The sequence below is a fragment of the Rhineura floridana genome, chromosome 16 (assembly GCF_030035675.1).
Source record: "Rhineura floridana isolate rRhiFlo1 chromosome 16, rRhiFlo1.hap2, whole genome shotgun sequence".
Classification (NCBI taxonomy): Eukaryota; Metazoa; Chordata; class Lepidosauria; order Squamata; family Rhineuridae; genus Rhineura; species Rhineura floridana.
The window spans coordinates 35,800,419-35,819,645 of record NC_084495.1 but is presented as its reverse complement, the minus strand read 5'-3'; the positions used below and the strand labels follow the sequence as shown (position 1 = coordinate 35,819,645).

At 45.3% G+C, this 19,227-nt stretch overlaps 1 protein-coding gene and 1 long non-coding RNA gene across 7 annotated transcripts in view; one reads left to right on the top strand and one right to left on the bottom strand.

The window, feature by feature from the left end:
* Positions 1-19,227, bottom strand: part of PLS3 (plastin 3) — a 58,211-nt gene that overhangs the window by 24,861 nt on the left and 14,123 nt on the right. Inside the window, exon 2 of one of the 6 annotated variants that reach the window (XM_061598297.1) lies at positions 356-389. The exons of 3 other annotated variants lie outside the window; for them this stretch is intronic. The gene's annotated coding sequence lies outside the window, so the exon portion shown is untranslated. Of the gene's footprint in view, positions 1-355; positions 390-10,529; positions 10,629-11,086; positions 11,173-19,227 lie in introns of those variants that run through there. 2 more of the 6 variants (XM_061598300.1, XM_061598299.1) reach the window with 2 other exon arrangements.
* LOC133371171 (uncharacterized) lies at positions 5,793-6,695 on the top strand. The gene is made up of 3 exons (XR_009759273.1): positions 5,793-5,929; positions 6,065-6,174; positions 6,592-6,695. It is a non-coding gene; the product is annotated as an uncharacterized LOC133371171 (long non-coding RNA).

Below are 19,227 nucleotides of genomic sequence, written 5' to 3'. Positions count from 1 at the left end.
CGAGAGACAGTGTGGTATAGCAGTTAGAATGTCAGACTGGGTCATGTAATTCCCTGGGGGGACCTTGGGCTAGTTAGATGTAGCCTACATCACAGGGTTGTTATGAGAATACAGAATGCAGAGGGAAGAGAACACCGTGAACACACCACCCTGGCATCCTTGAAGAAAGGGTGAGATAAAGAAATGTAAATAAATAAAACCACTGCACATCCTTGAGGCTTTTCTTACACACACACACACACACACACACACACATATATATATATATATATATATATATATATATATATATATATATATTCTAACGTGGGGGTTCACCCTCTGAGACAGGAATGCATACAAGCAGGGCAGATACCTAATGGAGATTCACTGCCGTGGGTCTTCAGAGCCTGTGAGGAGGCAGAGGAGGGGGTGGGATTGAAAGAAAGAAAAAATTAGTTGGTTAATAATGCCTCGTTGACTCTATCAAACACAGAGAAAGAAAGAGGTGACGTCCTGCTTTCAGAAACAGAATGTGCTAAAAAAAGGGCCACTTCTGCTCTTTTTATATGAAAGGAAAGAGGTTTTGGGGGAAAAACCCCCCAAACACCACAAAACCCTGTGTAAATGCAGCAACTGAGACAAGATTTCAGGAATTGCAGTTAGACTGGGCAGAATACAGTTTGATGGGCCACAGAGATGGGCCACAGAGCCCTTTTCTGAAGCAGGTAGCTGCAAATTCAAATTCACATGGATGGGATACCAGGAAGCAGCAGGTTATTAGCTCGTAATTGTTGCCGCTGCAGCTGGCGAAGCCCCTGCAGAGACAGCCTCAAGCATCCTGCACTCATGCACAGAGACTCGCTTCTGCAAGGGTCGCAAACGCCCTATATAGCCCACAAGAGTGTCAACAGTGTGCCCGCTACTCTCAGCTACTCTGTTCTTGGGTCACAGGGATGCTCCCGGTCGGCTCAGAGTTCTTCATTTGCACTGGAGAAGCAGGAACCTGCCTAATACATTCTCAAGCTTTTCAGCTGCCTGACTGTAGAAGAATTATTATAATGCCCCTTTCTCTTTACCCTGGCCTTCGACACATGAGATGTGCATTTTTAGGACCCACCCTATTTTTGATTTTAGGTTGTTTTTAAATCATTTTTTCATGCTGTATTTTAGGATTGTTGTATCCTGCCCTGGGGCCTTTGGGTGAAGGGTGGGTAATAAATGCTAATGCTAATCATAATACCACCCCACGTAAGAACCAAACAGTAGCCCTGCAGGATCAGACCAAAAGCCCATCTCACCAGTAACTTGTTTCCACAGGGAGGAATGCAGGAGGCTGCCTTGTATCGTCAGACCATTGGCCTATCTAACTCAGTATTGTCAACACTGACTGGAAGCGGCTCCCCCAGGGTTTCAGACAGGAGGTCTTTCCCTCCCTGGAGATGCTGGAGATTGAACCTGGGACCTTCTGCATGCAAAGCAGAGGCTCTGCCACTGAATTACAGACCTCCTCCAAACAGCCCCAACTCAGAACTAAAGTGCTTGTTGGCCAGGCCTTTTCTTAAAAACACCTTAGGGAACAGAACTCCACAACTCCTATGCAGAGATGTAGTCATCCGGGGTCCAGGGTGTGTGTGTGTGTCTTAGACCCCTTACTTTGTTGGGAGCCAGGTCCCAGCAGGGCTCCTATGTCTCCAGGATCCTACAAGCCAGCCTGCATGAAAGGGATCTTCTCAGCCACAGAGAAGAGTCCCAACGCGTGTCAATGGCAAGCGAGCCTTTATTAGTTCCTATTTCAAAAAGCCAAGCCAAGTTGTGGTGAGGGAGAATTCTGTAACTGCAGAAGAAGAGACAGTGAATCCAGATGATAGCATCCTATTTATATCACCAAGCAGTTTGGTAGCAGCAGGAGATAAATGTGTAGACCCTGAATCCAGTAATTCAAGCAACATCTCTGAAGGTGAGAACGGAAAGTCTAACGGTGACAGCATGATAGAGAAGCAGAAAGTCGTATTCAAGCCTGGCCAGATTATTCTATAATCTTAGATGGCTGTATAATCTTAAAAGGGGCCGTGGTTGTGACTATCATGAAAGGACCCTGCAGTTCAGAATTTGCCACTACACGACTGCTCCTATCAGATCAAGGCCAGCTTGAAATCTGATGAGGACAGATTAGGGCTCATTCATTCTCTTCCCATTTCTGGGCTCCAGAAATGCAACTACTTTCTTTTTTCTTATTTAAAGCTACGTTATAATAGGTTGCTTCTTAGTTAAAGAAGCGGTGTACAGCAAGGGCTCCCAAACTGTGGTCTGCGAACCTCCAATAGCCTGTAAGTTTCATTCAGGTGGTCTACAGCATGTCTGCATTCAATATGCATGTTGGTTTTTAATTGAATTTCTATTGCTTATTTTATTTCTTACATTGTATTTTATTGTATTACAACTTGAATTCTGTGTCACGCTATAAAATGCAATGCAAGAAATCAAAAGCAGCAATAAAAATACAATTAAAAATTATACAGCACCTAGTACCGGCACATTGCAATTGCCACAACAGGCAGACAAATCATTACGTGGTCTGCCAAGACCATCAGCAATTTTCAAGTGGTCTCTGGGGGTGAAAAGTCTGGGAACCGCTGGTGTAGAGGACAAAACACCAACCAATTTAGAGTAACAAAATTAAATATTAATCAGAATTTTAAAAAATTAAAACATCAATTCAGAGTCAGCCAGAACTGTATAAAATAAAATATCAAGCTGCCAATAAAATGAGGTGAACAGCAAGGACCTGATAAAAGTGCACTAGGAAGACTAAACCGGTGGCTCCATTACCCTTGTTGTGACGATTAATAATCTGGAGAATTAATCTGGGGTGTTTTGGGGGGAAGTGGTGGTGGTGGAATAGACTGAGCAAAGGGAGCAAGCATGAACAGGCCCATATAATTTTCCTGAGTCCTGGATAAAGAACATGATCCAGTACTACCATGTTTTCTACATGGAGATTTCCTTTGTGAAAGAAAAAGGTAATGTGTGAAGAAGTCATGTGGTTGGTTCCAGAACTTCTCCCTCCTGCCATGCTCAGTAAGAGAGGACTTTTCGGATGAACCATCTCCTATCTTCCCGCAGTTGCTACTCCGAAACCTCAAGAATTAATCTGTTTCCTTGTTTACCAAATTCCTCCCATGCCAAAGGCACTGTTTGCTGCTGAAAGATTCTTCTAAAGTGACTGGCTGGTGGGTTTTTTGTGTTGTTTTTTGAAGACAGCTTGGAGGACGAGAGGGGGGGGAATGCAAGGGCCCTTCAGCCTGTTAACTGGCTGAGTTGCTACTTAAGAGGACTCTTCCACGCAGTTGGTCTTGAAAGAGAAAGAGGCAGATTTAGGATTTCGCTTCTGCCTCCTTCGCTCTTCCTTAGTGCAATGCACTCCCAAAGCACTCAAACATTACCCTGGAAGGTTTGTTGTTGTTATGTGCCTTCAAATCGATTTCGACTTATGGCGACCCTATGAATCAGCGACCTCCAATAGCACCTGTCGTGAACCACCCTGTTCAGATCTTGTACATTCAGAGGTAGGGAATTTGTTTTCAGCCTGGGGGCCACATTCCCTTCTGGGCAATCTTCAAAGGGCCACTGGCCAATGGTGGGCAGAGCAGGCTAGTTTCTCCTCTACATACACCAACGACCTGTTCTCCACCCTCCGTCCAGGCAAGCGAGAGACGTCATCAGAGTTCAAGGGCACATTCCAGCCAGGCAAAAACCCTCAAGGAAGGTAAAAGGCAGGGCCAGTGAGAGGTGTGGCCTGGAGAAAGTTCCAAGGGTCAGATTCTCCAAGTTCAGATCCCCAAATTTCCACATCAGTTGTGTGTGTGTGTGTGTTATGTGCCTTCAAGTCAATTATGACTAATGGCGACCCTGTGAATCAGTGACCTCCAAGAGCATCTGTCATGAACCACCCTGTTCAGATCTTGTAAGTTCAGGTCTGTGGCTTCCTTTATGGAATCTACCCATCTCTTGTTTGGCCTTCCTCTTTTTCTACTCCCTTCTGTTTTTCCCAGCATAACTGTCTTTTCTAGTGAATCATGTTTTCTCATTATGTGTCCAAAGTATGATAACCTCAGTTTCATCATTTTAGCTTCTAGTGACAGTCCTGGTTTAATTTGTTCTAACACCCTGCCTTATATCATGTCAGATCATTGGTCCAGCCAGCTCAGTACTGTGACTGACTACACTGATTGGCAGCAGCTCTCCTGAGTTCTCTCTCAGCCCTACCTGGACAGGCCGGGGATCATGTGCACAGCAGACGTTCTCCTTCTGTGCTATGATCCTCTGCCCTTTGCCAGAGCAGAACGACACCCCTCCGGACTCTCCTGGTGCATTATGTCACACACAAACACCTTCGCCGCTTTCTCCCGTCTTTGCACTTCTGCTGTCTGACCCTCCTGCCAAGCCCCCTCAGATCCTAAAATTCTCCTCAGGTTCCAATGCCAGCTGTGGGAGCAGGACTCACTACGTGCGGATCTAGCAGCACAGTCACAGTTATAAACTGCATTTCCCACAAACGCATCTGTGCTCAAAGCCGTTCTAATGAAAAGTGTGGGGAAACCCTTTTCATTCCAAGGGCCTCATTCCCTTCTTACCAACCTTCTGGGGACACAGGTCAGTGGTGGGTAAAGCCACACATTCCACACACCTGGTCCTTTTCCATCAGCAGTTCCCTGGTCGGTCAGTGCGATAGCAGGACATTGGACAAGATGGGCATTTGGCCCAATCCAGCGAGGCTCTTGTTATGTTCTGTCCACAACCCTGGAGAAGGATCCTCCCCACCACCTGCTCCTTGCTCCTTTTATCCTTCTACATGCAAAGCATGTGCTCTACCAGAAAGATGCAATCCCTCCCCAATACTTGTGTGGGAACCATCTAAAAAAATACTCCATATTCTGTTGCTTTATGTAAGAATCTCTAGGATGGGCAAATTTACTCTAAGCTGCCTAAACAATTGTTTGTAGCTAATGACAGATCTTTCCACCATCCATTAAACCTAGTCCGATTTCAGAAGCTGCAAAGCTACAGCCGAGGCACCACCTGCAACAATACTGGTTTTAAAAACACACACCGTAGGATTACTCTAACTCAGAACTGGGTTTTCAGCAGGCTTACAGGAACCCACCCATAGAGACTGTTGACAGATTGTCATCGAGACAGTGTGGCCAGATCAAAGTTGCTATTTATTTAGTCAAAGGAGGCATTTACTCACAAATGAGTTAAGGGTTGGCTTCTTCTTGCTGAATGCAATCAGATGCCATGCCAAGGGAGTGAACTGCAAGATCAGGGAACGCCCAACAGGGAGGGCAATCCAGACGGAGCAGCTAGCCCCAATTAGATCATGCTGACTAAGGCCAGACTCACCGGCCCCACCAAAGGGAGCAGAAACCAGGACAAAGGGGACATGGGCATGGATTGGAGGATGCTCCATTTCACCTGCTGAACGGGCCGTAGCATCAAAAACCAACATGCCGTTTGGAGTTCAAGGTTAAGAGCCCTGACAGATGCAACTCTGCGGCACCCTCTCTTCTCATTATCACAGTGGACTTCTGGGTGGGGTGCAGTGCCGCACACGATTTAACTGTTACCATGCGCCCCCAACGTGCAGCGTCCTATGCGCACACATATTATACTTTGCTCATTCTCATGCCTTTGCCAACCCTGTCAAAGGTCACTTCTGTTCAAATATTACAGCGGGGCAGCGAACAGCGAGCAGATCAGCAAATGTAAACAATAGCCAGTGTGGTGTAGCGGTTAGAGTGTCAGACTAGGGCCTAGGAGACCAGCGTTCAACTCTCTGCTCAGTCAGGAAGCTCACTGGATGACCTTGGGCCAGCCATTGACTCTCAGCCTAACCTACCTCACAGGGTTGTTGTTGTGAATATTAAATTGGGAGGGGGAGAACCAGGTTTGTACACTACCTTGATTGAGTTCCTTGGATGAAAGGTGGGATATAAATGCAAAAACAAAATTTAAATTTTACCTTTGTACAGCAGGTTATTTTCTATCCATGCTCATGCACTCTTTTCTATCCTCCATTCAGACAAGCAAGAGGCACTAGTAGAGTTCGTTGACACATTCCAGCCACATGGCTGGAGGATCTCATTTGGCTCCTGGACGTGAGGCTCTACACTCCAGTATTACAGGATGTAGGTAAGTGACAGGAAACGGAGTGAAGAGGTGGTCATTTGGCCCTGGATCTGTCCTATGCGGGCCCAGATCTTCCAATAAGGGGAAAGGCAAGTAAGGGATGGGTGGGAGGAATTGCTCACACCACCAATGTTGACATGAAATAAGATATCAACACACACAGACTAAGCCTAGAGACCCGCAGCAGGAAGAGAAAGGATTGGGGTTCTGCAGTCTGTAGCATGGACCAGGATAATCCTTTTGAGTCAAATGAGTTAACACCAGGGCTTAAGTAAATAGGGTTTCTCCAAATTTGTACTCAAGGGAGGGGTGCTGGGTATGGATAATCCCATGCTCAGGGGGAAAAATCTCTCAAACACCTGGGTGGCAGACTCATCTCTCTCTCTCTCTCTCTCTCTCTCTCTCTCTCTCTCTCAGCAGCTGCCATTATATTGTATTAGAAGACTACTTGCAAACAAACAATTTCTAAGCCCCTGGATATTTTGAGGTGAGCCAGTGCTAAAACAAAGCAGCAGCCATGGGAAAAGGGTTAGTCAGAACCCAGTGAGCCTCTCTATTCTGGCCTGGAACATCTGATATTGGCACACAGGAGTGTGGATCTTTTTAACTAGTTTGTAAACATTTGAACCTAGCTCATAAAAGAGGGCCAGGTGTGGCACTGAGAAGCCTGAATTAATTGCTCTACCTGTGCCTCCCCTGCTGGCTTTGCAGAGACAAGAACAGATGTGATGCGCCAATGAAGAAATACAGTATTAAATACGCTGCAGGCATCCTTTCCTCTAACCAGAGGCAAAGTATAATGGGAATTCCCTCACGCAGAAGCCTACGTCAACCACAAAAGCTGCTGCAAAGGGAGCTTCCAACCTTTCACATTTTAGATGTGCAACAGGTGGCTGTTTTTTACTACAATTCCCAGAAGGCCCAGCCAAGGATGATGGGAGTTGTAGTCCAAAACGTTTGCAAGGCGCCGTATTGGGGAAGGGCTGTTTTTAAAAGTTGCTGGAGACAAGCGTGTGCGTGTGTGTATATATATATATATATATACACACGTGTGCATGCAATACTCTGCCATTAAAGACAATGTGGTCCATGGGTGTCTGCAGGAATTTTCCCAGGGTAGGGGCAAAGTAAGACACTGAAAGAGGGGGAGCAGGTTAGTTTCTCACCAAAATATGAGAATAGCGCCTATACATTTTGCCTCATATCTCAGGTTCTACAAATGCTAGAAATGTTACTCTTTTTTAAAATGAAAGGTGGGTGTTTCAGCACCTTGGACAGTTCCTTGAAAGTCTGGACTAAAACCTGGAGAGGATTTCACTGTCCCAATGACACGGAGCCACCAGCAGCTGCGAGGAAGGCCAAACATTTTCCCCCACTGATTTCCTGAAAATTACAGAGGGTCTTGGTGGACCACTTAACGATTTTTCTGCAAGTTGGAGCAATTGTAATGCACTGGGCTACATGCGGTACGATGTTAACTGTATTTTTATTTGTTCATTTCTTATATATTGTATTTAAATTTTCCATAGAATTCCATAGAATTCAAATTGTAATACAATAAAATACAAGAGAAAAAAGAAGCAACGCAAATACAATTAAAGCTTAATATGAATATTCAGTGTGTCAGATCTCCCATTTTCAATCACAAAACCACAGACATGCTGCAGACCATCTGAATGAAGCTTGTGGACCACTGGTGATCAACATACCACAGTTTGGGAACCCCAGCACAACACAAGAGAAGGTCTGAGTTTCATCAAACCCTGTTCAGTCCTGCAAACTAACCCCCTTGGTGCAGCAAATTCTGTGCCAGTTGACCTATACTGGAAGAATCTAGGTTCAAAAAGGTTAAGCTCTCATCTCTTCAAGCTTTTTTAACAGCAACAACAAGGATAGTTGACCAAAAAAAAAAAGAGGAAAGGAAAAAAAGGACCAGAGCGAACAACTGTGGGGTAGTCACTGCTTGCACAACCTCCTTCAAGCTACAAAAAGCAAACCTACCTACATTCCTGTACCTGAAAGCCCGCAACTTTTATGCACCTTTCAGCAGCTCCTGCACTAGAACAACCACAATAAGTTGCCTCCTGAAGAAAATGCTCAGAGGGGAGGATTCAGCAAGGTCATCACAGCTCTCCCAGAGCCACTCTTTCCCAACCAGTGTGCCTCCAGATGTTGGACCACAACTCCCATCAGCCTCAGCCAGCATTGCCAATGGTCAGGAAAGATGGGAGTTGTGGTCCAACAACATCTGGAGGCACACTGGTTGGGAAAGGCTGAGTTAGACAGAGGCTGTCTATAGACCACAAAGGTTAGAAATGAGACATTCCTAATGAGAAAAAGAAACCTGCCCATCAAGTAATTGTCCCTGCAATCAAGGGCTTTGCATACCCTAGAGCAGAGGTAAGGAACTTTTCTCAGCCTGAGAGCTACATTTCATCACAATAATAATAATAATAAAATTTTATTTATCAGACGCCCATCTGTCCGACCGAACGGACACTCTGGGCGACGTACAATATAAAATACAATCTCAACATATACATAATCATCATCATATTAATATCATAACATCTCATCTAACAGACCATCCTACGCTAATACAGTATAAAATCTTGCCACCCCAAGAGGCAAAAGTGACCAGAGCAACAGATGCCAGCCAGGCAAGAGTCAGAGGTTTCTATATACAGACACTCACACACATATCTCGCTCCATCCAGACAAGCAAGAAGTATTATCACAGTTCCAGGACAAGTCACAGTCAGGCAAAAACACTTGAGGAGGGTGTGAGGCAGAGCATGGCCTGGAGAGTCCTCAGGGGCATATGGAGAGCTCTGGGGGGTGGGGCACATCTGGCTCCTGGGCCTGAGGTTTCCTGAGCAGCCTTCCTCAACCTAGCGTTGTCCAGATGTTCTCCCAATAAACATATTTTATATGCAGCTTTGACTAATATACTCAATTATGCAAGGAATTCCCCCCCCCAAAATAAATGCATTTCTGTATGTTATTTTCAGTAATGCATTCATTTTTATGCACACTTTTCTCTAACATATGCATTTTGTTTGGCTGGAGAACTGCATGTTCAGTTAAGTTAATTTTGAAGGATGACTGTGTTTCAGTTTTCATATTTTTAGGGAAACTGCAAATCTGACAGATTCAACTTTACATGCAAACTACATTGAATTTCTCCCCCATCCCAAGTTCAAAGTAGGCTAGGATGTATCCTTCTTATTTTAACATGTGATTTCACATCCCCTGCTCTGCAAGATAGATTAACTGGGAGACAGTGAAACACTAAACCCATTTTGGTTGAGCAGATGTCTGAACCTGGATATTGGATGGCTGAAAAGATGGTTCCTGGTGACCTGAAGATCACTGATGAACCAGAGGCAGAGACCAGGATTGCAAGGACACCAGCCTCTGGATTTTGCTCAGTTTCTTGTCCCCTCCCCTTCTTCTCATTCTACAGCAAAGGAAAGTTTTACGGAAAGATCCGAAGTTCATTTTGCATTTGTTTCACAGACTGTGTATCGCATTACAAACTTCAGAACAAAACCCACAAGAAAGTCTGTTTTCAACATTGAAGCTTGCAGCACCTCCTTACCAGATTACTTCATTCCTGTCTGAAAACATCAACATGCCCCTGTCTAGGACATAACAGCAAATACTTCCCATAACCCAAACCATAGCTTCACATCTCATGCCAGCAAAAATATTTACTTAACATGCGGTGCAAAGAAACAACCCACCCCCATCACCTAACCTGCCTTCAGGCATTTTCAAATACCTAAAGCCTTTCAGGTCTCTCCTGCTTCACAGGACCAACTGTCCAGATCTAAAAGTAGAAGGATGTTCAGAAGAACCCTAGAGAACTTGAAAGCTCGCTCCCTGTTTTGCAACAATTTGATTGGACTTAATATATAGTGCACTGTGGATTCGGGAATTATTCTTACGGCCTGACACAGATTCCTTTGCTTTTTCTGGGCTTGTATCTGGAAAAATTACTTGAGAGAGGAGAACATCAGCACTGTCATTAAAACACTCATTAGCCCAGTTGCTTCTTAGGGAAGCAAATCAGAACTACGGAGCTATTAGTCTACCATCACAGCCTGTCCTAAAGCAAAGACAAAGAAACTGCTCAGTTCCGCTTGGATTTTTCACGAGAAGCATTCTCTTAAGGCTTGTCTCCATTGAACCCAGGACCCTGGCATACTCCAGTCAGGCAAAGAAAAAAAGAAAGTCAAATGTAAGAAAAGGGAGAAGAATCTTGCAGGCAAGCCGAGCCTTCACTTCAACACAAAGCAGCAAAGCTGAGCCAACACTTGCAGCTTGGGATCCCCAAAACTGTTGCGCCTCCTTACCTCGCCCTGTCCGGATTTTAGAGGAGCGCAGGCCTGTTCCCTTGCTTAGCCCCACAGCACAATGTGGAACTTTCTCCCACACCCAGAAAGTTAAATCTGGAAGCCCAGCATTCCTCTTACAATTGTAATTCTAAGCGGCAAGCCCCAACGCTTCCTGCCAGCAAATGAGAGCATGCTGACGGAAGGCTGAGCATTTAAAAGCCCCCTCCCCTCTGTCTAGAAACTTTGCATTATGCAGCAAAACTGCCAACAACAACAACAACCCTCTCCTCACCTGCCCTGAGCCTGGGGGCAGAGAGATCCCAGATCCAGGGCAGCTGGATGGGGCAGCAGCTTCACTGAAATCTGATTTGTGAATTAAAGAGAAAGTTTCAACTACAAGGAGAGGGAAACCTAGGATCGTTTAAGACCTCTGTGCAAGTTGTTCCAAAACACCAGCCCAAGGGGGGGAAAGAGGCGCCACCTTACCTGGCCTGCATCTGTAGGCACAAATCATTTCTAAGCAATGGGTTAGTAGAAATGCTATTTCATGGATTACAATGGACACGGACACCCACCATCACCGCAGAAAAGGAGGACAGCAAACGGCGTGTAGCTTTACAAAGTTTTCACACTATAAGAAGAGCAGTCTGTGTGACCAAAGAGATCTGGCCAAAATGTTTCCCTGCTGCATTTTTTCTTGCGAGGGAAGAAAGAGTCCTCCCATCAGCCAGGAAAGTGAGTCACCCGCCCGATTGCTATTCCATAGCCATGACCTAGAATTTTAGCTTCTAGCAGCTGATTTTCCAAAGAGGTAGACACTTGCCAAAGTTCTTTGGGAGATGTGTGTGTGTGTGTGTTTTAAAGATAAGGGCTTGGGGGAGAGAAGCTGGTGCCACCCCAGACATAAGCCGAGCTGCCTCTGTTTGTTGAGGGGGTAACATGGAGCAATGCATCAGCAAGGAATTCTGGAGCAGGCCTTCAGTTGCCGTGATGAAGGGGTGCACAGACATGCATTTGCACCCTGAACTGGAGGCAGGAAGGCACAAGGAGAGGGAACCCGCCTTCCTTTTCTTCTTCTGCCTGGATCCTTTTTAATTTGCCCCACCCTGTTTTTGGTTCAGCACAAACCCCCATCCCTGTCAGAAAGGCACAGGTGGCAGGATGCTCTCCATTTCAAATACCATCTCCCAAGAACGGGATTTGTACCACCAGCCTGTGCATTTTTCTGGCCACAGTTGTAGCTGTGCACCAGGCTGACTCCCTTGAGTAAAAACCAGGACATATGCTAGCCTAGCTAAATGGCCCCAAGAGACTAATTCCAAGTTTGCAATCCGAAAGGCAGAGACATGGATTGCTTGTGTACTAGACAAGTGAAAAGACACACACTTTGCCTGTGCACCAGGTAAACTAAGAGAGAGAGCTTTGAAAGCCCACATCAATCTCCTCACATTGCAACAACCATTATGGCTATCTAACAGACAAAAAAAGCCTGATCTGCACATAATATCTAACCATGACTTGAGCATCTGTGGTACAACTGGTGGTTAAACAAGCTTCTGCAAAGCTTGCTTTGTTTTCCAGCTGCTGTAACAAACCAGCATTAAGAATGCCAGCTTCACACATGATGACAAACCATAGTCAAAACAAACCAAGGGTTATAAACAGACAAGAAACTGTGCTTCCAACTGTGGTTTGCTGCTGGGCAGGGTTTACAGATAGCACACACAGTTTCAAAAACCATGGCTTAGTGTTATGTGCAAACCAGGCCAAAGAATCCATAAAAACTCCCTCCCAGTTGAGATCCGACAGTCCTCTACATTAGCTATTTTAGACGACAAGTGAAAACGTATTTATCTGTCCATTAGCTTTGGAAGATGCTGATGTTGACACTGGTTGGAGTTGAGGCTTAGAGTTGCTGTTTTTGTGACGATGTGTGATTTTGTTTTTAGTTTATATATTATATTACTGTTTATACTGCATGGGGGAAGGACAGGGTATAACCACTCTGAAAGAAATAGGCAGTATTCTGTTCCTAAGCTTTGGCAGAGTCATCCCAATTCCTGCCCTCCTCTTGCCCTGCTTGCAGTATCATATACTTTAAGAATGCTTCAGAACAGAAACATTGATTAATTCATTATTTCATACTAGAGCAAAAATTCAAGGCTGTTTAACATGCACGCTCATTAGATTAACAGTATCTTTTTTCTTCCACAGCCCCTTGATTCCCCGCAAGAATTGAACATAGGAAGCTGCCTTATACAGAGTCAGACTGTTGTTCCATCTACCTCAATATTGTCTACACTGACTAGCAGCAACTCTCTAGAGCAGCGGTTCTTAACCTTTTTTGTGTCACAGACCCCTTTGAAACTCTGAAGAAATCTATGGAATGGACTGTCTTCAAGTCGATTCCGACTTATGGCGACTCTATTAATAGGGCTTTCATGGTAAGCCGTATTCAGAGCGGGTTTACCATTGCCTTCCTCTGAGGCTGAGAGGCAGTGACTGGCCCAAGGTCACCCAGTGAGCTTCATGGCTGTGTGGGGATTCGAACCCTGGTCTCCCAGGTCATAGTCTAACACCTTAACCTCTACACCACACTGGCTCTCAATGAAATCTATGGACCCCCATAAATAAATAAATACAATTAATTTATTGCACTGGAAATTGGGTTTTTTTCTGGCTGGTTGATGGACCCCCTAGGGGTCCACAGACCGCAGGTTAAGAACCCTTTCTAGCAACCCAATTTCTAGTTTCAAGCAGGGAGTCTCTCCCAGAACTACTTGGAAAAGCAAGGGATTGAACCTGGGACCTTCTGCATGCAAAGCTGATGCTCGGCCACTGAGCTCCGGCACCTTCCCTAAATGGTCACCAATCAGAAGAGAAAGGATCAAGTTTCCAAGCTCTGGGGTACAGGCGGGTTTTCGACCAAAAAGATCGACAATTGACCATTCCCTCGTATTACATCATTTAATAGCCAAATATAAAAATAAGCTCTGGGGTAAGAGCAGAAGAAACTCTTTTGCAAGGTCAGCCATCTCCAAGTTGTATTCATTTGTTATTTGTCAATGAACCGCATTTGAAAGGGGCTTGTACCTGTGGAACATCACAAGACATTTTAGTCATTATGGGAACCCCATGTAATTATGCACGCCATCCTGTGGGTGTCACCTCCAAGGCCATTGCTAAAGACACCACAGGCTGGACAGATAAATGACTTTTGCCTCCGATGGCCAAACAACATACGATGGCAAGAGTTTCATGACTGGATCTGCTGATAAATCCACACACACAGTGGAATCACAAGGGGCTCCAACTTTTCTCAGAGCAACAGTATTAGGGGGTGGGGTGTTTTGCCCTTTCACCCCATGTTGGTTTCATAATCTAAATATCCCTCCCCCCAAAAAAAACCCCAAGCTCACATTAAATTTACAGCAGGAAAAAGGCAGGTACTTTTATCATGCCAGGGTGATCCCCCCCCCCCAGCTTTGGGGTGGAGGATTTAGGCCAGGAAAACGACAAGGGAGGATTTATTTATTCATAAAAATATTTATATACTGCTGTTCACAAAAGTATCAAAGCAGTTTACAACACATATAAATATATGATAAAACCATATAAAAAGTTAAAATCAGAAATCATTAACTAACTCTTGCAGAAAGATACATTCAACTGCCTGCACCTTCCTCTTTCAGCAAACTTTTTAAAGTAGAAACTTTATCCCCATCTGCATCTGTGTTGGAATTGGTTTTAAGATGTTTTTAAAGGGGTTTAAAAAATAACAACATTTTATAGATGTTTTTAGTGTTTTGTTGTTTGTCTGCAGCCCTGGGCTCCTTCTGGGAGGAAGGGCAGGATATAAATTTAATAAACAAATAAGCCTGGTGACCTAGAAAGTTTTCAGCAGGCACTTAAAAGCCAGAACAGACGGTGCCTGCTGAATCTCTCTTAGCAGAGCATTCCACAGAGCTGGGCCGATGACACGAAAGCCTCAATTCCTTGCTGTTGACAGATAAGCCTCGCCAACTTGGGGGATGATCAATGATTTCAGTGATCGAGCTGGGATGCAAGGGTCCAGGTGGTCCCTAAGATACCCTGGACCTAAGTTGTTCAGGGCTCCATAAATGAATACGAGGACCTTGAACACCACCTTCCCCCAGTGCTCTTGAGACTGCATTAAAAAGTTTTGTTTTTCGTTTGAAGGATCAAGGCACGTAAGGTAATCAAAAGCGTAACTCTTCAACATTATGTGTAGTTTGGCCTCAAGAGAGAAGCTGGGTGTGAGGATTTCTCCTTGCCAAAACCTCCAGATAAACCAAGATGGTGAACTTTGGGCTACTGCAAGAGGAACACTCCACCTTTATTTCACATTAAACTAGGGAAAGTTTACAGGATAAAACGGATGTGCCACAGGAATGTGGAAGTCTTAGTTTGAGAGACTCCTCACTTTAATGCAGGCTGTTACTCTTCAATGGCTGTTTGGCTTCTCCTAAATAAAAATAATTATTCAGAGTTATCAGGAGGAGTTAAGCATTGGCAAGGGGCTCGATTAAGGGATCTCTGTGATGCCGAAATTAAGGAAGCCGACTCTCCCTCAATGCTGCTGGATCAGTAACAACTGGCTTTGAGGTCTGAAGGCCTCTGAGGCCAAGAACAGCAGAGATCAGAATGCGATACACAATTAAGTGAAAAGACACTTTGGGCGCACATCACCCGCATCTGGAAATGGAACGGGAAACCTTTGAAAGCAGAAGGTAGTCCACCTGCACTGGCAGCACAAGAAGCAATGAAACACAGGAAGTGACATCAGCATTCCCAAGAAGGTGCCAACTTCCACTTCCCACCTCACTTTCCCAGCCGCACCCTGGGCAGAGAGAACCAGTAGAAGACTGACATTCACAGGCACTCCCATTTCACTTTCCAGAGCATGGCTGGGCAAGCTGAGTCTCTCTTGCAGAGCAGAGAATGACTCTCCCTCCCTCTCATTCTCTCTCTCAGTTCCCTCTACACAGTTTTGAGCACAGAGGACAGCGTGCTTCAAGATGCTACAAGATCAGGGTCACCCACTATCTACAGAAAAAGGCATTTTTCAGGCAGCACACCCAAGTTGTTATAGCATTCAGCTCTGCCCTTGGAGGCTGTGCAGCACACTTCTCACTGAGAAACATAAGCAGCTGCTTATGTTCCAAGTCAGACCACTGGTCCACCTAGCTCAGTACTGTCTGCACTGACTGGCAGCAGCTCTCCAGGATTTCAGACAGGTCTTTCCCAGCCCTACCTGGAGATGCTGGGGAACGAACCTGGGATTTTCTGTACGCAAAGCAGATGCTCTACCAATGATCTACAGCCACGGCCAGGGCCCAACACCTCTCCCCCCCTTACAGGTAGTGTGGACCTAACCCTGCCAGGGATCGTGGAGAGGGAGCTCCTCTCATGTTGTGTGAATGATGTGCATGCATAGCTCGCATGCCTGCCATCACCCACGATGGCAGCGGGGCCATAAGCTCCCTAGAGAAGCCCCCACCGCCATCTTGGGTGATGACAGACATGCACATGCACACGCAGTGCGCATGGCATTCACACTGATGGGAGAGGTAGGTGGGGCATGAAGGCAGGCTTATTGAAGCCCATGCTTTCTCTGTTGGAGGGGTACTTGGGAGAACCCTCTCTGAGATCCGCAGCAGGGTAGGGTTGCAGGACTTGACACTGCCATGGATCATGGAACGAGAGCGCTACACTCATATCCTCAGGAGGGCCCTTCAGGGGACCGTAGGGGCCCTCAGCCAGTGCCCAACCTGGCTGCCCTCTGGTGCTGGCCCTGCCTACAGCTCTCCTGAGGATATCCACCCCATTTTATGTTTCTCTACCTCTACATCCCTGTAGAGCAGGGGTGGAGATCCTGTGGTCCTCCTAATTTTGCTGCACTCAGACACCTATAATTCCTGATGACTGACCATGCTGGCTGGGGATGATGTGAGTTGGGAGTCCAGCAACATCTGGCGGGCCACAGGTTTCCCAGCCCTGCTGTACAGTCCAGCACAAGAACCATAGGAGCATTCCTGAAGGAACTTGTGAGCAATCCCACTAATGCCAATTGCTACTGAGAGCTAGTGCAGTGTAATGGTTAGAGTGTCAGACTTGGACCTGGGAGACCAGGGTTCAAATCCCCACCCAGACATGAAGCTTGCTGCATGTCACAGCTTCTCAGCCTAACCTACCTCACAGAGTTGCTGCGAGGATAAAATGGACAGAGAGGACCATGTATGCCACCTTGAGCTCCTTGGAGAAAAAGTGGGCTATAAATGTAATACTACATAAAAAATTTGGAGAATGGCAACGAAAACAGAAATGGGAGTGGAAATTGCTGCTGCTTACTAATCCATCCCACGTCTTTAATGGAAATCAATCCAGTGAACACAATCGGTATTCTCTATTGCTATCCATCCAAAAATCATGCATAAGTTATTATGTTTTTCTCCCACTTGCATTGTTTCCTTTGCACTGAAATGAATGGGGTGGAATAACATAATAATAATGTAATTATTATTAATATTAATTATAATTATATGACAATTAATATATAATTTCATCACAATGGACAGCAAGATGAATAATGCAATTGTTGGCCAAAAATGAACTGCAGAAGAACAGAAACAGTGCTGCATGCGACCAATACGGGATGAAAGAGAAAGCAATGCCTTCTTGCATCCCTAAGCTATTGCTAGGGGAGGCAGGAGTCCCAAACTATCCCAGCTCTAACCAATGTGCTGAAAACTGAATCCTGCATGGAGCACATTGGCACTTCATTACCATTTATTATTTGTAAAGAGCCTAAAATATTCTAAGAGCTTTTCAGAAATAAAACGAAGAGATCCCTGATGGAAGGCTCACAAACTTAAAAATGTGAGGATAAGAGGAAGAGACATTCTGTACAAGGTGGGTGAAAACTAAAAGAAAACAGAGTGTTAAAAGTGCAATAATTAGCCTACAAGTAGGGAAAAGATAAAAAAAAAATCGAAACAGAAGACAAAGGAGAAAATGAAGGTTTTTAATCATTTCTCATAGCAGCACAAAGATGCCAAGAGACAGCAGAGGGCCCAAGCATAAAGGATCTTTATTCCCACTGTCTGTTTATCATAGGTCGGGACGCTGTGTGGGGCAGCTCCTCCCGCCGGCAGTGGCCCAGCAGCTGATGATCATGCAAACAGGGCATCTACATCTGACAGAATGCCCATATTGGGCCAGAAAGACAATTTTGGCCAGCAATCCTGTGTGCTGTTTAGGCTGCATAAACCCCACTGAAGCCAATGTCCACGGTCAGCCGAAGAGACCCTTCCCGCCCCCCACTCACCCCCCAACAGTAACACAAAAGCAAAAAGCAAACCTGCAAGATATATATTTGGCTTTCATTACAGGGAATTTGCTCGCCTTTAGTTTTACGCCATGTACTTACCAGGAGTTCCGAGATGCAGTAAAGCCAGTGACTCAGAACTAAATTTAAAACATGCCTCCTCCTTTGTTCGGCTTGTCAGCATCAGGAAATGAATGGGTAGAAGGAGCTTATTAGAGGCTCCAAGAAAGACATTTGTCTGCATTGTGCTCAGATGATGCTTTTAGCCTACAATTCTGTATCTTTCTGTGTAAGTAAAAAAAAAGGGGGGGGGGAATGCACACGCTTTCCTGCATATCCAGGCTTTAAATGGTGCCAGCAACTCTCCTCTTTTGCTTTGGAGATTGCTGCATCTGCTACTGAAGGGTCCCACAATGGGGAGCCAAAGAGAAGAGAACAAAAGGGCAGGCACATAATTGGAACATCTTCCTGGTCCTTAATTTGCTTGAAACCTCTCCTTAAAGAAGCCTGCTAAAGAAAGAGACACAGATAGGACCAAGCCACTGAGCATCCAGGGACCGCTGGGGTTAATAGCAGGCTCAGTTTTGGAGACTACTATTATGAGCAGGAAGCCTTTGTTGTTGTGCCTTCAAGTCGATTGCCACTTTTGCCTCTGGGCCTGCCCACCACAAGCACATGGCCCTCAGAAGGTTGCCCAGAACAGAATGCGGCCCTCGGGCTGAAAAACATTCCCCAGCCTTGATCTAGCTCAATATTATCTACACTGACTGGCAGCAGCTCTCTAGGGTTTCAGGCAGGGGTCTCAGAAACAATTATCTGCAAATGTAATTAAAAGAGGGGGCATTTTGACTTTAATCATGGATGGAATTAGACATAAACTCAGTGTTTTTCCCCGTAAGCACCAAATTGGCAAATACCTATGTGCAGAGTCACCTAGACTTCAAATCTCAGTAAGAGTATGGAGGAGGAGAATGACTTGATGGCAGAAAGCCATCTAAGTTGCTAAGCAGAAAACAAATGACTATAATCATCTCACGCAAGACTGCAAGGGACAGTAGCTGTGCCTTCCAATGAGTCAGGACAGTTGCCACAGGAGGGCAATTATGCAACAGAGGAGGGAGAGTTGGGAAATGTATTAACAGAACCTTTCCGCAATAGGCTGTGCAGAAGGTAGATTTCATGCCCTCGTCTGAGTGTTTACCTTTCTAAAGGCAGGCAAGAGGCTACCTGCCTGAGCAGGTATCTGCCATTTACTTGCAATTGTGCATGCCTAAGATCTCAAGTACAAGGAAAGCAAGCAAGAAAAATAAAAGTTGGCTCTTCCAAAGTGAGTTGGCATAGTAATGGCTTTTTGGGCATAACTAACCT